At 37.9% G+C, this 22,963-nt stretch overlaps 1 protein-coding gene across 1 annotated transcript in view; it reads right to left on the bottom strand.

Moving 5' to 3' along the window:
- LOC140141022 (uncharacterized) overlaps positions 1-21,762 on the bottom strand; it is a 31,842-nt gene extending 10,080 nt beyond the window's left edge. Inside the window, exons 1-4 of the mRNA XM_072162803.1 lie at positions 21,684-21,762; positions 16,573-16,678; positions 15,649-15,709; positions 12,471-12,594 (exon numbers count right to left, since the gene is read on the bottom strand). The gene's annotated coding sequence lies outside the window, so the exon portion shown is untranslated. The remainder of the gene's footprint in view (positions 1-12,470; positions 12,595-15,648; positions 15,710-16,572; positions 16,679-21,683) is intronic.
- Between the last annotated feature and the right edge of the window lie 1,201 nt (positions 21,763-22,963).

The following is a 22,963-nucleotide window of genomic DNA, read 5'->3' as shown; positions in this document are numbered from 1 at the left end:
TGAATGTAAAAATGCCTAAAAAATAGTCATCAAATTTCGTGCAGTGCATTGATAAAACAAAATGGTCGTACATACACACCGTCATGAATGTGATGCTGCAACAGTATTATTGTAGGTCATCTCTTCGGTGCATTTAAAGATTCTAAATTGAAATGAAAGTTGATAAACTTTAGAATTATTTAAATCTATGATCTCAATACAAAATTAAGACATACCTCAAGTTTTTTGGTCACAACTTGTACCTTCATCTGGAGACTGGCAACCCAAGTTCAGGATCATTGACATTTGGACAGTTGACCCCAAAACTCGGTCGTACACTCTTGGTAACTTGTATATCCTATATAAATTGGTGAGATTCCTAGAACGCTGCTGGTCGAGTACAACCTCGTTGGAAATTTCCCTGCGCATCCACATTGAATCCTCCGACCACCAAGTTGATTTAGACAAAGTTAAAATCTTGACCGGGTTGCAGGATACTTTGAAAGGAGTGTGAAGGAGTCAAGTTTACATCAGACTCAACAAAACATCATTCAACTTTGACGGGGGCGATACAAGTTACCTGGAGCGTATGACCAAGTTTTGGGGTAAAGTGTCCAAAAGGTCACTGATCTCAAACTTGGTTTGTCAGTCTCCAGATGAAGGTCAATGCTGTGACCAACAATTTCAGGTATATCATGTCTTAATTTTATGTTGAGATTATAAGTTTAAGAAATTGATTATTTTTTGCATTTTTTCAGTGACTGATGTTAGAGTTAACTTTAGTTTTGAGTCCTTCAAACTTCTCTAGTATGGACGCGAGTACCTTTTGGGGATGTTGTTTAAACAATGTTTTAATAAACATTGCATTGCTTCGTAGTTTGGTAGGCATAGTGCGGGTGATAAATGTAATAAAAAAGCCTTTTGTTTTTAGTTCAGATTTTAAGAATTTATTTTGATCAAATCATTTGAATATCACATGTACAATTATCCAAGATGCTAAGAAAGGCTTCTGGATGAATGTTCAGTTATAACATTTAAAACCAAAAGCTATGATGAGACATAAAAAGCAGATCTGCAACAAAGGCACAACATCTTTTTTGGTCCTATAGCACTATCGGTGCCTGAAGAGGTACCGATGGCAATTTTTATCATACCCTGAACATTTGCACAAAGCATCTTTTTTTTAATTTAAATGAAAAACAATAACACTATGCGACTGTTTTAAATTATTATACTTGATACAATTTATTACCGGTACATCTCCAGTAGAGTGATGTTAAGAGTCATTGGTACCTAACCGGGCAACGATAGTTCTACAGGACCAAATTGGATGGGATGTCTAATTGCTGAAGTGAAATGTCTTTGATATGATGCGCAATATTAAAAAACACTAAACTTTACCTTTTAAATGTCTCATTGTCATTTGAAGAGCCCACTAGTAGTATGCAAATAATTTGATCACTACTGACCCATGAAATATGATTCAATGGGCTATTCATTTTAAAAGTCTACACTCCCCCTGTAGAAGATTTTGGAAATATCTTCCACAGGGGGAGTATGAATTTCAAATGAGATAAGCACATTAGCCAATTCTATATGAAACTCATCCTCCCTCTGTTATGTGGAAGTTCAGGTTTAACCTTTCTCATAGGGTGTATGAAATTCAAATGGTGTTCTACAAAATGTGTTCATACCATTTGAAATTCATAAGCCCCATATGGAATAATTTCTTCCGCAGCAGTAGTGTGGATTTTAAATGGAATAGCCCTAACTAAGAATAAATTTGATATACCGTATATTGCAACTACCCAGTACAAGTGACAAAACGTACATGACAAAACGTGGAAACATAGAATTGTTTCAAACTCCATCGAGTAACTTTTATTTGCAACCTCTACTCCTTTAACAAACTTTCCTAGACATGTTATACATGTATCTTATAATGATTTACTCAGAATGAAAAGTGTTCAAAATTAAATTGCAATTCACATGATATATTTTACACTGATATTACACCGATATTTGATAACAATTAAGTGTCTGGTTGAAATGAAGTTGGGGATGATGCTTATATAGTTGCATATATAATTTACATTGTCGACAATCGTCAAATCTCAAGATCCGATGTCGATGTTGACAACAGTCTTGGTGACATCAGCCCTGTGTAATACTGGGATGACCAAATGGAAGAAACTGCAATTATTTCAAACAGTTTCTACCATTTATGACTGATAAAACAGTTGAATGAAAATGCAAATGATTCCACTTTTTTGTTCTTCAACTCTGACGCTTATTTGAAACATGAAATGGAAGACAGCTTTTACAAAACTCACTTGAAGTCCACCACTCCTGTGCAGTATAAAAATTTGTTTAGCAGGCACTTATTTCAAGCCCATTCTAAAGTATGCTAGGCAGTAGGCACCAAGCCTTGTGTTGTTGCATAAGGTGTGGGGGCACCAAGGTAAATGCATGGGACATACAATGCAATTGTCGTATTGGGGTATTTTCCCCTCTACAGGCTGAGTCAAAAAGAAGTAAACTCATGTTTGAGGAGCTGTAACTTGAGATCTGCAAGGAATCTGCTAAAAATAAAAATACCACTGGAAAGAGCAAATTCTACACGTCTAAATAAATAAAAGAATTGTTGCAATTGCTTACAGCAAACTAAAGTTATACTCATTTGAATACAGCCAACCATTTTTTTTTTTGCACACGGCTGATTGATTTTCATCCATTTTAATTTCGACGAATCAGCAAAGTGCTAAAAGGATTTATTGTTGAAAAGACAACTTTTGCTTTTAATTAATATTCAACAAAGTCCACGACGGTACTATAGTTTGTAGGGATACCAATTCAAGTCTTTACGAACGATCCGGCAGAAGCTTGATTGGGGAATGTTGGGTAAAGGATTGAGCTGATCTTTGGTATTGCTGTAACGCATGTCTAACTCTAGCAATGTTCACTTGTGATCTAGCAGTTCGTGGTCTGCCTGAAGCTTCCTGCTATCTGTTCCTTAGTGTCCCTTGCACATTGAGCTTGTTCACATTCTTGTATACTGCTCCCTTACATAAAACCCGGTTAGCTGTTGGAAATTGGAGACGAAAAAGACGCTGAACTTTAGTGGGACTCTTAGTTTCATGATACTTCGTTGACAGACACGTGCGCTCCCTTGCGGTAAATTGTGGTGTCATGTTGTTGTCATTTGGCCCGTTTTATTATAATGTAGTGCAATGAGGTAAAATTCATATTGAAAGAGCCCTTTAACATGTAGATATTATTGATCGAAACCACACCTGCCACAGGACTTTATTTGCATTTGAATATCGCGCCTTACCAATCAATATAATAGGTAGACCCCTACTTGGGAAGTGAAACCGTGTGCAGCTGCAAAAATGGGTGGTTGTATTCAAATGAGTATAACTTGAGTTTGCTATGACCAATTGCAACAATTCTTTCTTTTATTTAGATGTGTAGAATTTGCTCTTTTCAGGGGTATTTTCATTTTTAGCAGATTCCTTACAGATCTCGAGTTACAGCCCCTCAAACATGAGTTTACTTCTTTTTGACTCAGCCTGTACCAATGTCCTTCAATAGGTGTTTTGTCATAATTGTAAAAACTAACATTTCTCTATACATGTATGAGTAAATTGTTTTATTGATATTTTTTGATAAAATAACACACAACTATATTTGCCACAACTTTCAAGAGGAAAAGCAATTGATTCCAATTAAATGTAAATGAAACAATTTTAGTTGTTTCCTTTCTTGGAATCAATTGTTTTAAAAAACATGTTTAAAAAAACTACAATGTACCTGTTTGGAAAAAGCACTCTTCAGTTGTTCTGGATGACAATCCTAACCTAATATTTATAAAAATACACTAATTTCTAATATTTTTACAACCACACACTGTGTAACCTGAGTGAATACATCATCACTTTCAGATTTTTGCCCATCACTTGTTGAGAAAGAAATTGGACTCAAGTGTGGGATGCTGATACTTCCAATGCACAGGCCCCGCAGGGGGTGCATTGGGCACATCAACATCCACCTTTAGAATTTAGTGCATTTTAGAATCCAATCTCTTGAGCAACAAGTCATCTGCATTTAAAAAACTTATTTCATACATAACAAGGAATTTCTGCAATGTTTGTATTTTTCATAACAAACAAAACCAATATCATTACACCCACCTTAAAAAAATTAATCAATTTTGCAAGAAACTGTGAGTGCAATATATACAATATTTCTGCAATAAGCATATTTTTCTATCATTTACTGATTGGCTACGTGGCTCTCAGAGTGTATGAAAAGTCATTAAAACATGCTCACAACAATATATCATGAACTGATGGGTAATTTCCATTTAAAAACATTAAAAAATACAATAAACTAAATATGACATTAAGCAATTGAAAATTACACAAAGCACAACAATTTGATTTTATGACCACTTCTCCAGTGCAAGACTCTCAACCAAGCACTAAAATCCAAAAAGGCAAAAAGAGAAAAAGAGTACTGCTTTGGTTGTAACTGTTTTGAACCACCATGTGCACACCAATAGCAAATAAATCATCATTTTCTTTGGTAATGTGATACAACAAAATGACTATTTTGGTTCTCATACATGTGTGACAATCCAATATTGCAACTTTCCTATAAATGGGCTATTCCATTTAAAATCCACACTACCCCTATGGAACATTTTGAAAATACCTTCCACATGGGGGAGTATGAGTTTCAAATGGAAGGAACACATAAGGTGGCTCCAAAATTGAATATTTATTGAATAAACAAATGGGAACAGTATAACAATTGAAATGACAGCAATGCTAGTGGAACAGGGTTTGAGTATTATGAGACATATGATTTGAATCACATGATTGAATCATGTCTGATGTTCTCTGAAATCCATGTTGGTGTACAGTACACTGTTTTGACGACTTGATTGGATCTATTTAGGTTTGTTTGTACCTTCTCCAGTCTTAACGTAGTACTACAGATTCTGATTGCTTGAATGTATGATATGAGACCACTTGATTTGTTTTCTCAATCATCACTACAAACACTGAACCAGAAGGGCTCAGTCACCAATGATGCATCGATCAGATAAAAACCCAAGTGCTATCCTTCTTTACTTTTGCATTGTATTTTGCTTTGGTCAAATCTAACCCGTTTTGAATCCACTATTCATATAAAAATGATCATATCTGACAAGAGTAATTAATTTCTGTTCAAACAAGGGAGATGCTCAGTATTTCTTTCGATCTGTCTTTTGGTGAGTAGCCATATGCTGGGTCAAATGATGTCCTATCTTAAATCCATCCCCACATATCTTGCACTTATAAGGGCGATCACCACTATGTATCCTTTGATGTTGCGTCAGATGTTGCCGTAGATTGAATTTCTTATCGCAGATATCACATTGATGTTTCTTCTCGTTCCGGTGCATTTTTTCATGTGCATATCGTCCACCGGGAGTTGTAAAACGCGACTCACAGTAGGAACATTTATATGCTTTTACTCCTGTATGCACACGTAAATGGTTTTTTAACCTATTATATGTTTTGAATCTCTTCTCACAGTCATCACATTTGTAAGCGCCTTCCTTTATATGGACCAACTGATGTTTTTTCAATAATGCCCGAGTTTTGGTGCAATGACCACATTGCTGGCACAGAAAGAGCTTCTCAGTCACATGAACTTCTTGGTGCTTCATCAAATTTCCTCTATGATAGAAGGCCTTGTCACAGATTTCACAAACATGCTCTTTCTTCCCATGAGTGACCTCATGATACTGCAGAAGATATGGATCATGAAAGCCCTGTCCACAGAATGAACATAGTAAGTTTGAATGTGCAATTTTACACCCCTCTTCATGTTCTTTACGCTTCTTCTCCGATTCAAACTCCTTATCACAATACTTGCAAGCATTTACACAGATTCTGCGATGCCTCTGCAAGTATATTCTGCGCTTAAATCCAGAGTTGCATTTGTCACAAACATGCTTCGAGTGAGCACGTACATGAATTTTCATCATGTTCATCATTGCTAATTTCTTTGCATAGTTTTTTACAGCATCTGGGAAGGACTTGTTACCATAACCATCATCATCACTGGAGTATGACTCTGGTATAGACTCATCATCACCGGCAACTTCTTTCTTCTTTTCATCTCCTGTACCAACTGACTCTCGTTCCTGTCTGTTAACCTCATCCTTTTCACTTTCATCACAACCTGCTGAACCTTTGACAGCACCATCATCAATCTTTCCACTTTCATCGCTTTTGCTAAAGGCTCTAGTGTCAGCATTTAGCCGATTCACTTGCAATCCTACAGGGCAAACAGATTCATGGTTACTACACTCCTCTCTTGAATCAAAATTCTTCCTACAGTAGACACATACTCGTACACACATAGCCATGTGCCTCTTCATATCACTCTTTCTTTTAAAAGGGATGGTGCACTTCCTACATGATGCCCCCCTTTCATCTGAGTGAACGAGCATGTGTTGTGCCAATGCAGAGGCCAAAGGAAAAGACTTACCACAAACACACACATAGTTTTGCACAGTCTTTGACCTACTTGGTAGAGAATCATCATCACTGGACTCAGAGTCCGTTTCTGACAGCCATGCACTTGAGCTTACATCTGGTACCCAATCATCCTCCTCATCAGATTCCGTTTCTGCTATCTTGCTATCAATGCCTTTGCTGCTTCCTTCATCAATCAAGTCAACTCCTTCATCTTTACTGTTCTCATTACCCTCCTCATCAGATTCATCATCTTCCATCTCATACCTTATTCTTTTTGTTCTTTTCCTCAACCTTCTTGTCCCATCTTCATCACCTTGGTCACTCTCATTAAAACCTTGATCTCCTGTAACCTTGTTTACTTCTGACAGCGAAGCACTCGAGCTTAACATGTCTGGTGCCCAACCATCTTCCACCTTGCCATCCTCATCTCTTCTACCAATTAAATTAGTTTTTACCTCTTTGGGGCTCTTATCACCAGCCTCTGAAACTCCCTTACAGGTATACAACTGGTGCCTGGTCAAGTGACTTTTTCTTGTAAAAGTAGAGCTGCATTTTCCACACTTGAAATTTCTCTCATCCGAATGGGAAATCATGTGACTTTTCAAGTAGGAAAGTGTAAGGAATGGCAAGTAACATATTTTACACTGAAATTTCAAAACTGTTTCCCCATCACCATATGTAGTATCTGCTGCCGATTTTTTGACTATATCGTGACCAACTTTTCTACTCTCATCACTTCCATCACAGGTGCTACTGTTTCCAACACCCTTTGGTCCATTCACTTTCAATCCAACAGGGCAAATTGCTTCATGCTTGTCACACTCCTCTCTCGATTTAAACTCCTTCCCACAGTAGACACAAACTCGCACACAGACTGCCATGTGCCATGTTACATGACTTTTTGTTTTGAAAGAGGTGGTACACTTCTTGCAATTGTACATGTGCTTTACTTCATCAGAGTGAACCACCTGAGTGTGCGCTGTCAATACAGAAGCAAAGGGAAAAGACTTACCACACACTTTACACACATGACTGTACACAGTATTTGACCCTGCAGGTGAAATATCTTTATCACCATTATCAGAGATTGGTTCCGACAGCCAAGCACTAGAGCTTAATGTTTGTGAACTGTCTTTTACCTTGTTGTCAACATCTTTTCTACCAATTGAACTAGTTTCATCTGCACATAAATCAGCTGCTGATTCTTTGCTCACACCAAGACCAACCTTTCCACTCTCATCACTTCCATCACAGACACTCCTATTTCCAACACCCTTTGGCCCATTAACTTGTAATCCAACAGGGCAAATTGCTTCATGCTTGTCACACTCCCCTCTTGATTCAAATTCCTTCCCACAGTGGATACAAACTCGCACACAGAATGCCATGTGCCATGTAACATGACTTTTTGTTTTAAAAGGGGTAGTGCACTTCTTACAATTGTACATGTGCTTCACCTTGTCTGAGTGAACCACCTGAGTGTGCGCTGCCAATACTGAGGCAAAGGGAAAAGAATTACCACACACTTTACACACATGACTGTACACAGTATTTGACCCTGCACGTGACATATATTTATCACCATTATCAGAGATTGGTTCCGACAGCCAAGCACTAGAGCTTAATGTTTCTGATGCGCAACTATCTTTCACCTTGTCGTCAACATCTTTTCTACCAATTGAACTAGTTTCATCTGTACATAAAACAGGGACCGATTCTTTGATCACACCATGACCAACCTTTCCGCTCTCATCACTTCCATCACATGCACTCCTATTTCCAACACCCTTTGGCCCATTAACTTGTAATCCAACAGGGCAAATTGCTTCATGCTTGTCACACTCCCCTCTTGATTCAAATTCCTTCCCACAGTGGATGCAAACTCGCACACAGATTGCCGTGTGCCACGTCACCTGATGTTTTGCTTTGAATGGGATGGTGCACTTCCTACAAGTGTACATGGGCTTCTCATCTGAGTGAACCATCTCAGTATGCACTACTAATACTGAGGCAAAAGGAAAAGCCTGCCCACAAACTTTACACACATGGTTTTGCACAGTCTTTGACCTTCTTTTTAAAGAATCATTATCACCGGATTCAAAGTCTGTTTTTGATAGCCATGCACTCGAGCGTAAATTTTTGGGTATCCAATCAGCATTGGATTCCACTTTTGCAATCTTGATATCAATGCTTTTCCTACTTCCTGCTTCTTTCATTTTACCACCAGAACCATGTTTTACACTTCCTCTATTAATGTTCCCTGGTGCAAAATCATCATCGCTGGAATCAAAGTTTGGTTCAGATAGCCATGCACTTGAGCTTACATTTGCGGGTGCCCACTCTTCATCATTGGATTCCACTCCTGCAATCTTGCCATCAATGTTTTTCCTACTTCCTTCATCTTTACTGTTCTCATTCACCTCCTCCTCAGATTCATCATCTTCCATCTCATACCTTATTCTTTTTGTTCTTTTCCTCAACCTTCTTGTCACATCTGCATCATCTTGGTCACTTTCATGGATACCACCACCTGTAACTTTGTGTATGTTTAATCTGTTGGTTCTTTTTCTGGATGACCTCCTCCTGATTGGATCAGCAATCCATTCACCCCTTTCTGTCATGTTATGACCATCCATCTCAACTTCCTTATCATCTACTCCGTTCTTTCTCCCATCAGTATCCTCTCTGCCACAAACTTTCTCCACACTACCATCTATGTTCCTACAATGTACAGGTACAATTTCACCTGTTTCTACCTGTATTCTGTATTGACCATCCATCTTAATTTCCTTATCCTCCACTTCTCTTTTCTTCACATCACCAACCTCTCTGCCATTCACTTTCTCCACACTACTATCTCTGCTTCTAAGATGCACAAGTCGATGCCTTTGCAGTGCATGACGTCTTGTAAATGTTTGTTCACATTCTTTACAGCTAAAATACAACTCTTCATGGTCCCCTACCTGAGCACATTTCATCTTTACATCACCTTTCCCTTTCGATACAAACTTACATTTCATCTGATGACTCATACAAATATCTGATCTGAAAAATCTCTTGAGACATCCAGAGCAGGTGAACATTTTTTGAGGGACGCAACGTTGATGGTAAGATCTTGGTTTTGATGTTGCATTTTTTATTGCAGCATTGATACTCAACATCTTTGTACCAACATCTGCAGCATTACCAGTACTTCTCTTAGCAGGGACTTTTGTATTTTTCATCTTGGTATGATACAGGACTTTATGATGCCAGCAATCTTCATAATTCGTATATCGCTTCCCACATTTACCACAACAATATGCTTTGGGAATCGGGCACAGTGCCCTTTTCAGTTTCTTTGCAAATGCTTTTCTCATTGCATTTGACAAAGATTCATGTGTAAGCTCATGTTTTAGCCGGCAAAGAACTTTACGGAATTCCTTATGACAACAGCTACATGTACGCAACTTCTTGCAACACTTCCGTTGGTGCCAAATGAAACTTCCCGACTGTTTAAAATCTTGCTGACAATATGTACATTGGTACTGTTTTTCCATATGTTCCCTCCGGTGCCTGGCAAAGTCCAATTTGGAAGAAAAAGTTTTCTTGCATTCTTCGCAGAGTAATGTAATTTTTCACATTCAACCTGGAATGATACTTTCATTTCCGCAACACATTCGCAGCAGAATCATTTCCCACTTCATCAGCTATAGGACTTGCTAACTCTTCAATGACATTTTCATCTTCCTTTATTTCAGTTTCTACCGAACCAGATAAAAGCTCACACATACTAGCATGTTTCAAACAAAGACGTGCATTGGAGAAACCCTCACCACAACTGGAACACACATATGGCTTGCAAGCGTTTTGCTTTTCAACATGTCTCTCTTCTTTGTGTTTGAGAAAATCCAAGTTTGAAGTGAAAGCTTGGTGACAATCTGCACAGTACTTCAACTTTTTACATATCACTTTCAATTCATAGTTCACTTTGTCATCATATTTGCTTCTACTACCAACATCATCAGGTGACCTTTGACCTGATATTATCATGCACTGTTTCTGGTGTCTTACGCAAGTATCGGAGCTCGGGAAAATTTCATCACAAAAAAACATTTGAAAGGTAATTCTATATTGTGGTTGTTTTCATGTCTTCTGAGATCATCTCTTGTATTGTACTGGCTTCCACAGACCCCACACACATATTGCCCTTTGGAAGTGCTTTCCCCATCACTGCAAGATAATGTTAACATATGCTTTGCAAAGATATTAACATCTACAAACAATTCACCACATTTGATACATTGCATTTTGTCAGGATTTATAGGTGGTTCTATACTAGAAAAGGAATCACTTCTAACTTCACTTTTTTGGACAGTATGTACACTATTTGACAGTTGAGATGTTACTGATGATGTTACTTCATTGTTTGGCCTTATACAGGGCCCATTCCCAACATCATGAACCATACTATCAGCCCCTACACCATGAACCATACTATCAAAGCATTGCATTTCATCTGGTCTTCTTAATCGTATAGGGAAATACTCAGAATCCCTTTCTCTATTTGAGTCAATACTTTTCTCTAGAAGCTCCTCTTGTTTTATGGGCGGCATTATCTCATCTATATGCATTTCATATTTTTCTTTAAAACACTCATTTGGCACTGTATTTGAGTTAATACTTTGCTCTGGAAGTATCTCTTCTTTCACAGATGGCATTATCTTATCACTTCCTTCCAGTTGCAATGGCAACTCTTGGACATTTCCATCTTTTTGTACATAACTTGGCTTTGTATTTGGGTTAATACTTTGCTCTGGAAGCTCTTTGTGATTCATGGACGGCATTATCTCATTACTAATACTTCTTTCCATCTGCAGTTCCAGCTCCTTTCCACTTACATTTCCATTTGTTTCTTGAAAACACTCATAACCTTGCTCCATATTTGAGTCAATACTTTGCAATGGAACCTCCTCTTGTTTTATGGAAGGCATTAACTCATCAGTTCCTTCAATTTGCAATGGCAGCTCATGTACATGTCTACATGTATCTGCTTCTTTAAAACCTGCATAATCCTGCTTTGAATCTATACTTTGCTCTGGAATCTTCTCTTCTTTCATGGATGGCATAATCTCATCACATTTTTCAATTGGCAATTTTAGGTCCTGGGTATTTGAATTTCTATCATTGTCTTGAAAACACTCATAACTCTGCTCTGTATTTGTGTCAATACTTTGCTCTTGAAGCTCCTCTTGTTTCATGGATGGCATTATCTCATCACTTCTTTTCAATTTGCAATATATGCCACAGTTATTTTCATGCCTCCTGAAATCATCTCTTGTATCGCACTGGCTTCCACAGAAACCACAAACATATTTATCTCTTAGTGTGTTTTCCCCATCACTGCAAGCCATTTTTAATACATGGTCTGCAAAGGCATCAGTATCTACAAACAATTGGCCACATTTGATACATTTCATTTGGTTAGTAGTTACAAGCGGGTCTGATGTTGTACCGGTATTATCAACATGAGCATTGCATCCTATACTAGATAAGGCATCGCTTGATAAATTAGGCTTTGCCTCTTCTTTTTTATCCGTTTCTTGACACAAATGAGCATCGGTAGCAGTTTGATTTGCATCGCTTAACTGTAAATGATTTCTTTGGTCTATGTAATTTACATTTGGTTTAATGTCATGATACAATTCAGAGATATAAACCTGCCAGTGTCTATGACTTAGTGGAACATTAAGCCCGCTGGCATCTCTTGGTGACTTTCTAGGACTAATTGGTTCCTGCTTCAGTTGAGTGAAGGGTGATGGTGCTGGCAGATCCATAACTATGGGATTTTTTTTCCTTTCACAAAAACCGAATCATAACAGATAGAGAATATATTGACGAGCTTTCACAATTTCTTAGTCTATCATTATATTGTCTGCAGTGCGTGTGAGTTAGTTTGAAATCAAGTTTACCAACCTATGCCTTGTTAGAAGTTCAAACAATGTCATGTGGTTTCTTCTTCAGGATGCCTATTCTTGGCGACTAAGTTGATGGTTGGAGGAACAAGTTGATCTACAATGTATACCGCTTGTGCTGAACCCTAGAATAAGATATAAAACAGTAAAACAATTTGTACTTTGATAAAATTGTTATGCTGTGATAATATAGGAATTGGATATCCAAGTTCTAAAAGGGGTGAAGTCCCATTGATTGCATTTCGAGACAAATGGCAAAGAAGCTTTTTACGGGCATTAGTTTCAATGCAGTTTCAATTTCACCATTATTTCACTATGGAACTTGCACATAGGGTATTATAGAAAACCTCTTCTAGCAGGAACTGACACTAGCTCCATTTTCATGATTTTATGATGTAACCCCTTTTTAGAATTAGCACTTCAATTGTAACAAAGAGTCCTACATGTAACTAATGATCTTGAAAATTCTAATTGGGCTATATTGCAGATGAAATCCACACACCCCTTATGGAAAACTTGAATGTGCGAGTATACTCCAGTGGAGGTTTCTACACAGTATTGGAAGATGATGGTGATGAATACACAGGGGATGTAGATTTCAAATGGAGTCAACCTTTTAGGTAATCCCAATTGAAATTCACACTCCCCTGTGTGTGCGATTAAGTTCACATCTTCCATAGGAGGTACAGATGTACACCTGGATTTCAACTAAAATAGTCCTTCCAGGGCACAGGTACACAAACACCACAGCTATACCATAACGTTCATCATCTGTAGCCATCCCATAAAGGCTACAAAAAATCACCCTCCCAACATTTAGTAGAGAAATGATCTGAAATTGTTAACTAGTACAATGTAGATAGGTGAAAACATTTGAAATATCCCTGCCCAGATATGTGAAAACATTTGAAATATCCCTGCCTGACAGTAAAGTAAACCAAATACTTATTTTTATACTTTGATGCTGTTAAGGGACAGTCTTAAAGCGTAGGCTAAAGTGCAATGTCTTTGCATGATTGGAGATATTTTCTGTTGCCAGTTTTCAGTTCTCCGCAGCGACTTTTGCACCATGGACATGATTTTCTGCGTAACTGATTATCTGTGATCTTGATATGTTCTCAATATTTTCTGCAGGGAGATGTTCCGAAAATTTTAGCCACTGCAGAATACGCTGGCAGAAAATAGGCACTGTTTTTGTCGGCATTGCTGGATTTAAATCATGTTGATTGAATCACATGAATTTGAATCAGACCCCCTACATTAATATCACCCTATATGATAACAATAACTGCAAGTGTCACACAGAACCAGCAATTAGTTCCAAGTGTATTCCTGGCAAAACACAAGGAACTCTTAATCAGAGCCCTTGTGACATGATACATGTACAAGTTCAGTCTAGTGACTTGGGCATAAACCATGCACAAACCCTCTGATCACCACAGGTCCTCCTCAGACTGCCCCTTTAATCTGACAATTTAGAGACCACAGAGCCCTTGTGATATGACATAAGTCCATGCAGTTTTGTGACTAAGGCACACAATGCAATAACTCTCTGATAACCAAGAAGTTTGGTGACTGTTGCCATGCAGCCATATTCACAGGCACACCTACATGTAGAAAAGCTCAGTGAGGGCAGGCCATGGTTTTCACATTTTATTGAGGACTCATTTCCAAACTCAGAAGCTACAATGTAAGCTAAACACAATTCAGTACTCCCAAATTTTCCTCTATGCATGAACAAAAATAGCAGGGAATCCAGACTCACCTTAGCTGCTGCTTCAACAAAACTTCTAATAAGAATCACAAGATTGACATGAATCAAACTTGTTTCTCCAAAATTTCCATTAACACAGTACATGTACTATAATTTGTGAACCAAATGATTATAAAATCCCTTTGCACTGATCAAGACTGATTCTCAAACTGTGCAAGGAAATTCCAATCCTGCAGCAGCTACATGTACATACATTTCAAGTTTATTTAGATTTGGGGGTGGGCAAAATGATACTTTGGTCTTACCAGTGTGGAATACTGGTGAATATTGTACATAGGCCACTGGTCCTTTGCACTACAATTCGTCGCTGTTTTGGCATAGTGTCGTATGACGATTTTTGGACAAAATGAGTTATATAAACTTTCATAATCTGTGAATGAAACTCTATATATTCACAAAGTTTTGAGACTAAATGTAATAAGTTAATGAGATATGGCACTAATTAGTATGATACATGTACGACATGGTTTTTATGTAAACCCCCCCCCCCTAAATCTTCATTTTGTTTTTTGGCATACAGTCGTATCATAGTCGTATCATGATACGTCGCCATAGGCCACCGTGTAACTGGGGTTTCCTATTGTTTTGGCATACTGTCGTATCACATGGCGTATCATATATTTTTACATCTAGGTTGTCAAATTGCGCATATTTTGGCATACTGCCATATGAGTTTGGAGATTAATTACTTCTAATTGGTGAATGAATAAAAAGTTTGTATTTAGTTGAGAACAAAGACAAATATATTATTGATTACATTCTTTAATAATAATAAACATATTTTACTATGGTGCTCTCCAGTGGGTCTTCAAAAATTGGAAAAACTTTAAATGCGATTTTCTCAAAACGGCATTTTTCGTCATACGACAGTATGCCAAAACAGCGACAAATTTATACCATATTCGCTCAATTAACCACCCAGGGCGCTTAATAAAGTCATTTTGGGCGGCGTTTATTTCTTTATCTTTTAATCCGACAATGCGTACTAAAGGCAAAAAAATATTCATCCATCATCATCAATGTGTTATATGTTTCAGACATGATTTAGCCTTTCTGAAAGGCCCGTTGGTTATTTTCCCACATAAATATTGTATCAGTAAAAATACCCAGTAATAAAATAGCGCCGCCACGACATCGGAGCCGGTCGCCGCGATCGCTCGTTTCGTCAGCTTCATGACTTCGCTGTCGCTAAGCTTCGCCGCTCCTTCCCACTTGACAAGGATCGTCGGGAGGGATAGCGAGTCGTCTTTGACAAAGACTAGACATGATTCACAGATTTGCATGGGCAGTTAATAAACTAATATCAGTTTGCTTGTTGTAAAGTCACTGGGTGGGCACTTATAGGGGCATGGGTGGATAATGGAACAAATACGGTACTTGTAGTAAACAGAATTTGAGCACTGACCTGTTTGGAACTATTGACACACTGTCACTGCATGCAGCTATCTGGCATATCATCAGTTGACCTGTGGTGAGTAGAGAATCAGTGAAAAATTAGACATTTCTACACAATTTTGCAAAGACCTTTCGGAATGGCCAACCAATCGCGTAAAAAGATCTAGGTTACGCAATGGTATGCAGTCTGATTGGTGAATGAGGTGCCGATGTGATGATGACATGATTCAATCAGCCAATCAGAACACCAACTTCATAATTATGCTCAAATTGGGCAGTGCAAAAGGTCTTTGCAAATACAATTAATGTAGGTGTATAAACTTGAACACTACGAAGCGTACAGTACAATCAAGCCCCCTCTGATTTAAATGTACAGGCAAGTTGCTCAAGTTCTGAGCACATCCAGATGAGTCTTGAATAAAGTGCATGGTTATCATCAATCATGACCTTGACCATCAGTCAAATCTCATTTTTGTCATGGTCAGTGAAAATTTGTTACAAATTTGAAGAGTAAAATGTTCCTTTTTATCTGCTCCATTTCCATTTGTGTGACATTATAATGCTCCAGAGACAGCCTGTCTCATCAATATACAAAATGTGACTGTGTGAAGTTTTCAATCCACATAATATTTTCTCATTTGCAAAATGAGTTGTGGGGGCATGATGACACAGCAGGACGTACGGGCTCTACCTCCCAATCAGAGGATTGTGAGTTTGAGCCCCAGCACTGTGCCATCATGCTGCAGCTTGGGCAAAGCGGTGGAGTGATCAATACAAATGTATATATGGGCTTGCCGCTGGTACTGCTAGCGTTTCTGGTGCGACTGCGCAGTGAAGCAAAATTGTTGTCAGAGCGGCAAATGCTACGAAAGTATGAAACCAGCATAAGACATGTATGTATGTAGATCACAAGCAGCAATTGCAATTAACTTACCAAATCAGTGTCCATGTGACTGCATGCATAAATGTGTGTACTCTTCATGTAGACAAATCTAAATTGTGTGCAAGTCACAACAGAGGCTTTCCAAATCTACAAATTACTGAAGTAAGATAAAATAAGAAGAATAGAAGCTTATTATAAATTTATCCATAATGAGAATGAGGAACATCCAACATTGGGCTATTCCATTTAAAATACATACAAATGTACTATCCCCATTAAAGATTTTGGAAATATCTTCCACAGGAGGAGTATGAATTTCAGATGGAATACACACATTAGGCTGATCCATTTGAATTTCATACACCCTCTGAGAAAGATTCAACCTAAATCTTCCCCTGAGGGAGAGTGAGTTTCAAGTGGAGATGCTAATGTGTTAATTCCAATAGAAATTCATACTCCCCCTGTGGAAGATATTTCCAAAATCTTCAACAGGGGTAGTGTGTATCTAAATGGAATAGCCCTTTGTATAGCTCTCTAATCACTTTCAAGCTTACATAATGTATAGCAGCCGTGGTCTCCATCAAACCAGTGAGTTGTGTGACTGAATTTTACACGAGTCATGACTTGTGAGTTTTATCTCACTTTCAAGTATGGTAATAAAGGTTGGGAATTCAATCTATCATTAGGTTGATAGCAATCAGCTAATCAAGTAATAAAAAGTATCAATCAGCACATAATGTAAGCAGAGATAATCAGCCCTCCAATTAACCCATGGCCCAATTCTTCTTGCATACTTGCATAACTTTATTTGAAGACCAATGTTTCATAAGCACTCAAACAGTTGCCATGATGCCTTTTTGAAATATTACAAACTAGGCAGTTACCCATATTTGGCGGTTCTCGGTCGGGCGCGATTACTTGGCTGTTGGTGACTGTACCCACCAAGTTTCATGCCCATATGACAGTTTTGACTAATTTGACCTCAGATGACCTCTGGTTACCCCAAAATGACCTTCCAAAATTTGGCTCTAAATGTTGACTGTACCCACCAAGTTTCATGCCCATACGACAGTTTTACTAATTTGACCTTAGATGACCCGTGGGTGACCTCAGATGACCCCAAGATGACCTTCCAAAATTTTGGCTCTAAATGTTGTCTGTACCCACCAAGTTTCATGCCCATATGACAGTTTTAGTAATTTGACCTCAGATGACCCCTGGGTGACCTCGGATGACCCCAAAATGACCTTCCAAAATGTTGGCTCTAAATGTTGTCTGTACCTACCAAGTTTCATGCCCATACAACAGTTTTTAGTAATTTGACCTCATATGACCCCTGGGAGGGGCCCCGGTCAAATGACTTAACTAACATAAACTTCTTCTTGCCAAGACAGAACTACACCCACTCACAGAGTTTGGGCCCCAGTAAGACCTCGACTGCCTCACACGACAATTTTTTAGTAATTTGACCTCAGATGACCCCTAGGAGGGAGACCCGGGGTCAGATGACTTAACTAACATAAACTTCTTCTTACCAGGACAGAACTACACCCACCCACCAAGTTTGGGCCCCGTACGACCTACAACAGCCTCACAGTAGCAGTCACAGACAGACAGACAAACAGATCTACAGACCTACAGATCTACAGAGAATAGCGTATTATTATATAGATTGCGGTGCTGCCTCATCTTTTCAATAGAAATCCAAGGCAATTATCTACTTGCCCTAAAAAAGTTGCTGTGTCCCTTGAGATCCTTAATTCGAGGGCTGGAGATAATAAAGAATGAATAAGACACTACAAACTGCCTACACCAATTTGACGTATGGTTTACTAAGCCAACATTTTGTGATTCTTAATCCAAGAGTCACAAAATGGTGTTTTGTAAACCATACAAGGTCAGTTCTAGTACCGTGTATAAATGACAAGAGACCATTAAAAGGGCAGGTCTATAGCGAAGACAACATCATATCATTGGCAAGCTAAAATTATGAGGACAATGAAAATGACTCCTTTTTTGAGAAAATAAGACGCTTAAAATTGCTATTCCAAAAAAACCAACTTACGCGGTGAGTACCTTCGAAAGAGACAGATTTGGCCTAGAAAACCGGTGACGACATGAAAGGAGATGTGCCCGCTGTGAGAAAAGGGACTATAAACGCTCTCAATGGACAGAACGTATACTGTTGCTGTTCACAGAAAAAAATTCCAAATTAAGTATTACAAATTTCATGGTTTTTAAACATATGGATAAAATCAGCCGCTTCTTTTTTATATATTAGACAATTCATACAATGTATCAATATCATGAGAAATATTAGGCGTAAAAAATAAATACATAATTTGAGCTTAGAATTTTATCTGAGACTACCATAAACCGTGTTAGTCCACAAACTCATGTATCTGAATTCCCTGTATATTGCAATGCTATAGTGTCAGTTGGATGAAATATGACAAAGCAAACACATAGTAACAATTACTGTAAGGCTGGCATTTTCGGGCGGGTATTTCTTTTTTTTAAAGTTTTTTATTTTTTCGGTTTTGTAGTGAACCCGGACCTAGACCTAAATGCTAGGATCATTCATGGTTGACCTAAAAAAAAAAAAAAAAAAATTATTATTTTTTTTTTCATGGGTAGAGGACGCCTGGTTTAGGGTTCCAGGAAGTAAAACGTCCCCCATTTATCACAAAATATCAATTTTCTTATTAAAAACACATACATCGTGCAACATTTTTTATTTTTTATTTTAGGTCAACCATGAATGATCCAAGCATTTAGGTCTAGGTCCACCAACATTACAAAACCGAAAAATGCGCCGGGTAACCGGGTACAAAATTACCCGAAAATGCCAGGCCTAAATTACTGTGTGGGTTTTTTTCCGGAAAGAGAACAATAGCGTGCATATTGTTATGCAGCATTGTTATGGTAAGTGATAGTACAACTAGGGATGACCAATGAACCATCAACTTGATTAGAACACTCCCATAGACATGCAGGGAGCTCAACTGTGCACTGCTTGCACAGACATTTCTAAATTGAGCTCATTCTTTTATTTTTCATAATTTTTCTGTACAAATTGGAGATGTTAATGCCAATTATGTTTTGTAACTATCCTGCAAATTACAGCATCATAACTTATTTGGTTTTTCTGTAAGTGTGAGTCAAAATTGGTCCATCGCCACAGTGCGCTTAATTGCCAGTGGCCCAGTGCAGCACTGCTCAGAATGGCACAAAATATTCAGATGAATAAGATCAGGTGAACACCTTGACCTACTGAGCTGTAATTTGGCAGAGTTGTTGTTATTACCTCTATCATACCCTCTGTAAAAAGGGAAAAAAAACCGACAAGTAGATCTCGAGTTAAAAATTAAATCACCAGCTTCCCTTTGGAATTTCCAAACACCTTTCGAATCATGTTAAGGGGTACTACACCTCGATAAATTTATGTCTATTTTTGCATTTTCTCAAAACTAATAACACAGTGGTAACAAAATTATGTATATTATAGGGGCAAGGAGTCAATTACTACACTGGAATTTCAGTGACCCAAGAAGAGCGGTTCATTATTTATGATAAGAAAAGAGGTACCGCTAGGATGTACCTCATTTCCGATCATATATACTGAACCGCTTGTCTTGAGTCACTGAAATTTCAGTGTAGTAATTGGATTCCTTGCCCCAATAATATACATAACTTTTGTTACCAGTGTGTTATTATTTTTTGAGAAAAATGGAGAAAGAGTCACAAATTTACCACAGGGGTTTTGTACCCCCTTGAATAGACAACTTTCTAAACATAAATATGACATTGCATACTCATTTGTTGTATTATTCACCTGATCTCAACCCTAAACATTTTCTTATATTTATACCATCTGCACTGACTTGTTGCTATACACGCACAGGAGCTGTACTTTTAAAATACGCTACCTAATCAATAATGAGTCTTTCACTCCATTGTTAAAGTACTGTGCTCCCTGTAGCATATAGAGTGACCAGGCCCTGGAGTGTGATGGTTTTGTAGCACATGACAGTATTCATTCAAGCCTATCAAGGTCAGTTATTAGCCACTTGCTGAATGGCTGGGCATTATCAGCTATCAAAGAGATACCTTATGCTGCTGCCAATCACAATAGAGGTTAAACATTTTGTTAAAACCCCAGAAGTGATATCAGGACAAAGCTGTGCATGTTGGTACTTGATTGTTTGGATTCCTATGTTGAAAATCCCTTGTAGTACATTAGTATTTTTCTCATGTGTAGTGTATATTGTTGTGGAAAAAAAGTTCACCTGGACTTTTGATTTTGTGCCACTTTGGCCATTAAGGATGATTTTTGGCAAATGTTTTCTAAAAGCATGATTTCAGTGCCTCGGTTTGAAGAAATACTTCATGCTATTGACTAGTAAAGTGCCATTTCATAAGAAACCCTTTGATACTTTCACAATATGCTTGTTTCATGTTTGCATATATATTAAAATAAAGAAATATAAAAGGTAAATATATGCTTATACCAATTTTGCTCACATTGCTATATTTAGACTTTGTCAATTTATTTCGCTCCAATGACCGGTCAGAATGGGAAACTTTGAAAATTCATAATTCAATAGTTTTGACCGATTTTGACCATTTAACCACCAAAATACTTCTGTTGATGAGTTCTTTCCAGAAAACAATCTTTTGTAGCAAAAGGGGCAACATGAAATTATGATGGTCATCCCTAGTACAACTCATTGTTGCTAATGTCAAACTTGTCAAAGTGATTGTGATTGTATGATGAGAGCACGATAAAGTGTCCGCTTCATTTACCTACGTCATCAGTCAAACGGAGGAGAACACGTACGCTTCAAACGGGAGAAGAACACGTACGAGGCTGAACTTTACCCACACAATTTCTCCTTTTTCAAGAGAAATACGCACAAAAAAATTGCAACAAGTGTCAAGTTGTAATGTAATAATTATTCTTTTCGAATAGAGATAAACTTGTTTTTGCTATAGACCTGCCCTTTAAGCCCTTTATAAGGCTTTATTTAATAGACGGTTCCGATGGATAATCTTGTTTCATACGTAAGGATAAAGAGACACAGCTGACAAGTGCATCATTCATGTTTACAGGTTCTTAATAACATTTGACATCACCTCCAGGCACAATTCCTATGACTCACCTTGAAAAGTGTTTGAAAAGTAAAGGTTCTCTGCTTCACTCAAAAGATGAACTCAAAACAAGAAGATGATCATGCAATGGTACAACAAATGTAGTAAGTTAACTGAAATGAAGGAAAAAGAAAAGATGGTTTGAAACATTTCATGACAATTTATATGGAAGTTCTATACAATGCGTTCATACATGTAGGCTATAATATTAGACTTGGTGGTTATATGGTGAGGAACATGGGAAGGAACAACCAGCATGCCCGGCCAGGCCATATATTTTGAGCTTTAAATTGCCATACAAAATGATTGATTGTCGGGTCAGTCCATGTTAAATCAACCAATTTTCTGAAAAGTTCCCAGGTGACCCTCTCAGATTTTGATGAAATTCCATCAGAATAATCTTTTGTGGCCACAAAGAACCCATACAAAAATTTGGCCTCACGGGTGTCATTGGTGACTTTGGTAGCTCATAACTTCTCAGATATAAAGCTGCAATGTTGCATTCTAGCTAACCTTATGTCAAATTTTCAGAATCTGGCTCTAAATTTCAGACATATATCTGCTTTCCTTTTTTACATGTAAAGTTATGAGCACCTTAAGTTGGTCATTTATTTTAAAACCGCAAGTGTGATTATGTCATTTTGTCAAAAATATGTGATCATATGACTCAAATGTGATAAATACATTGTCTGTGGGTAGTTGGGTACATATCAGGGCTACAAGCAAGTTTGAGCAAATCAAACCATATGGAGGAATGCTGCACAATATGATAATCCATTATGAAAATTAAGAAATTTTGCCGAGCAATATTTTGACTACGATACTAGTAAATCACTCCCATGAAGATTGCAGGTTTTGCCAACTCAGGGAATGTTGAACCCACCCAAAAGATGAGATCAATGTAGAATTGTAGATCAATGATCTTAACTTTATTGTGTGAGTTAAAAGTACAATGGGATTAAAATCATCCATGTAAGTCCAAACTGTCCAGAGAGTTCCTCAGCTATACACAGTGATGCCAACGCCGCACAGTCCGCACCTTATGCGCACAATTGGGCTACTTGGCGATCACTTGCCGCTACTCAAAAAAGCATGCCGCTACTTGCCTAAAATTGGGCTACTTTTGTCAGTGTCAGGCCGCGGCAGTAATTTGACGTATTCTCCTTTCATTAGCCGATTTATAAAGGTTTTGAGTCACTGAAGCTCGAAATTGCAATTACAATGGATTTTGTGACACGATTAAGGGAAATGAGTCGGATGTTGCTAATATTGATTTTGAGATATTGGCAAA

The sequence above is a fragment of the Amphiura filiformis genome, chromosome 2 (genome assembly GCF_039555335.1).
Source record: "Amphiura filiformis chromosome 2, Afil_fr2py, whole genome shotgun sequence".
Taxonomy (NCBI): Eukaryota; Metazoa; Echinodermata; class Ophiuroidea; order Amphilepidida; family Amphiuridae; genus Amphiura; species Amphiura filiformis.
The sequence above is the reverse complement of the archived record's forward strand: the minus strand, read 5'-3'. Positions and strand labels throughout refer to the sequence as shown.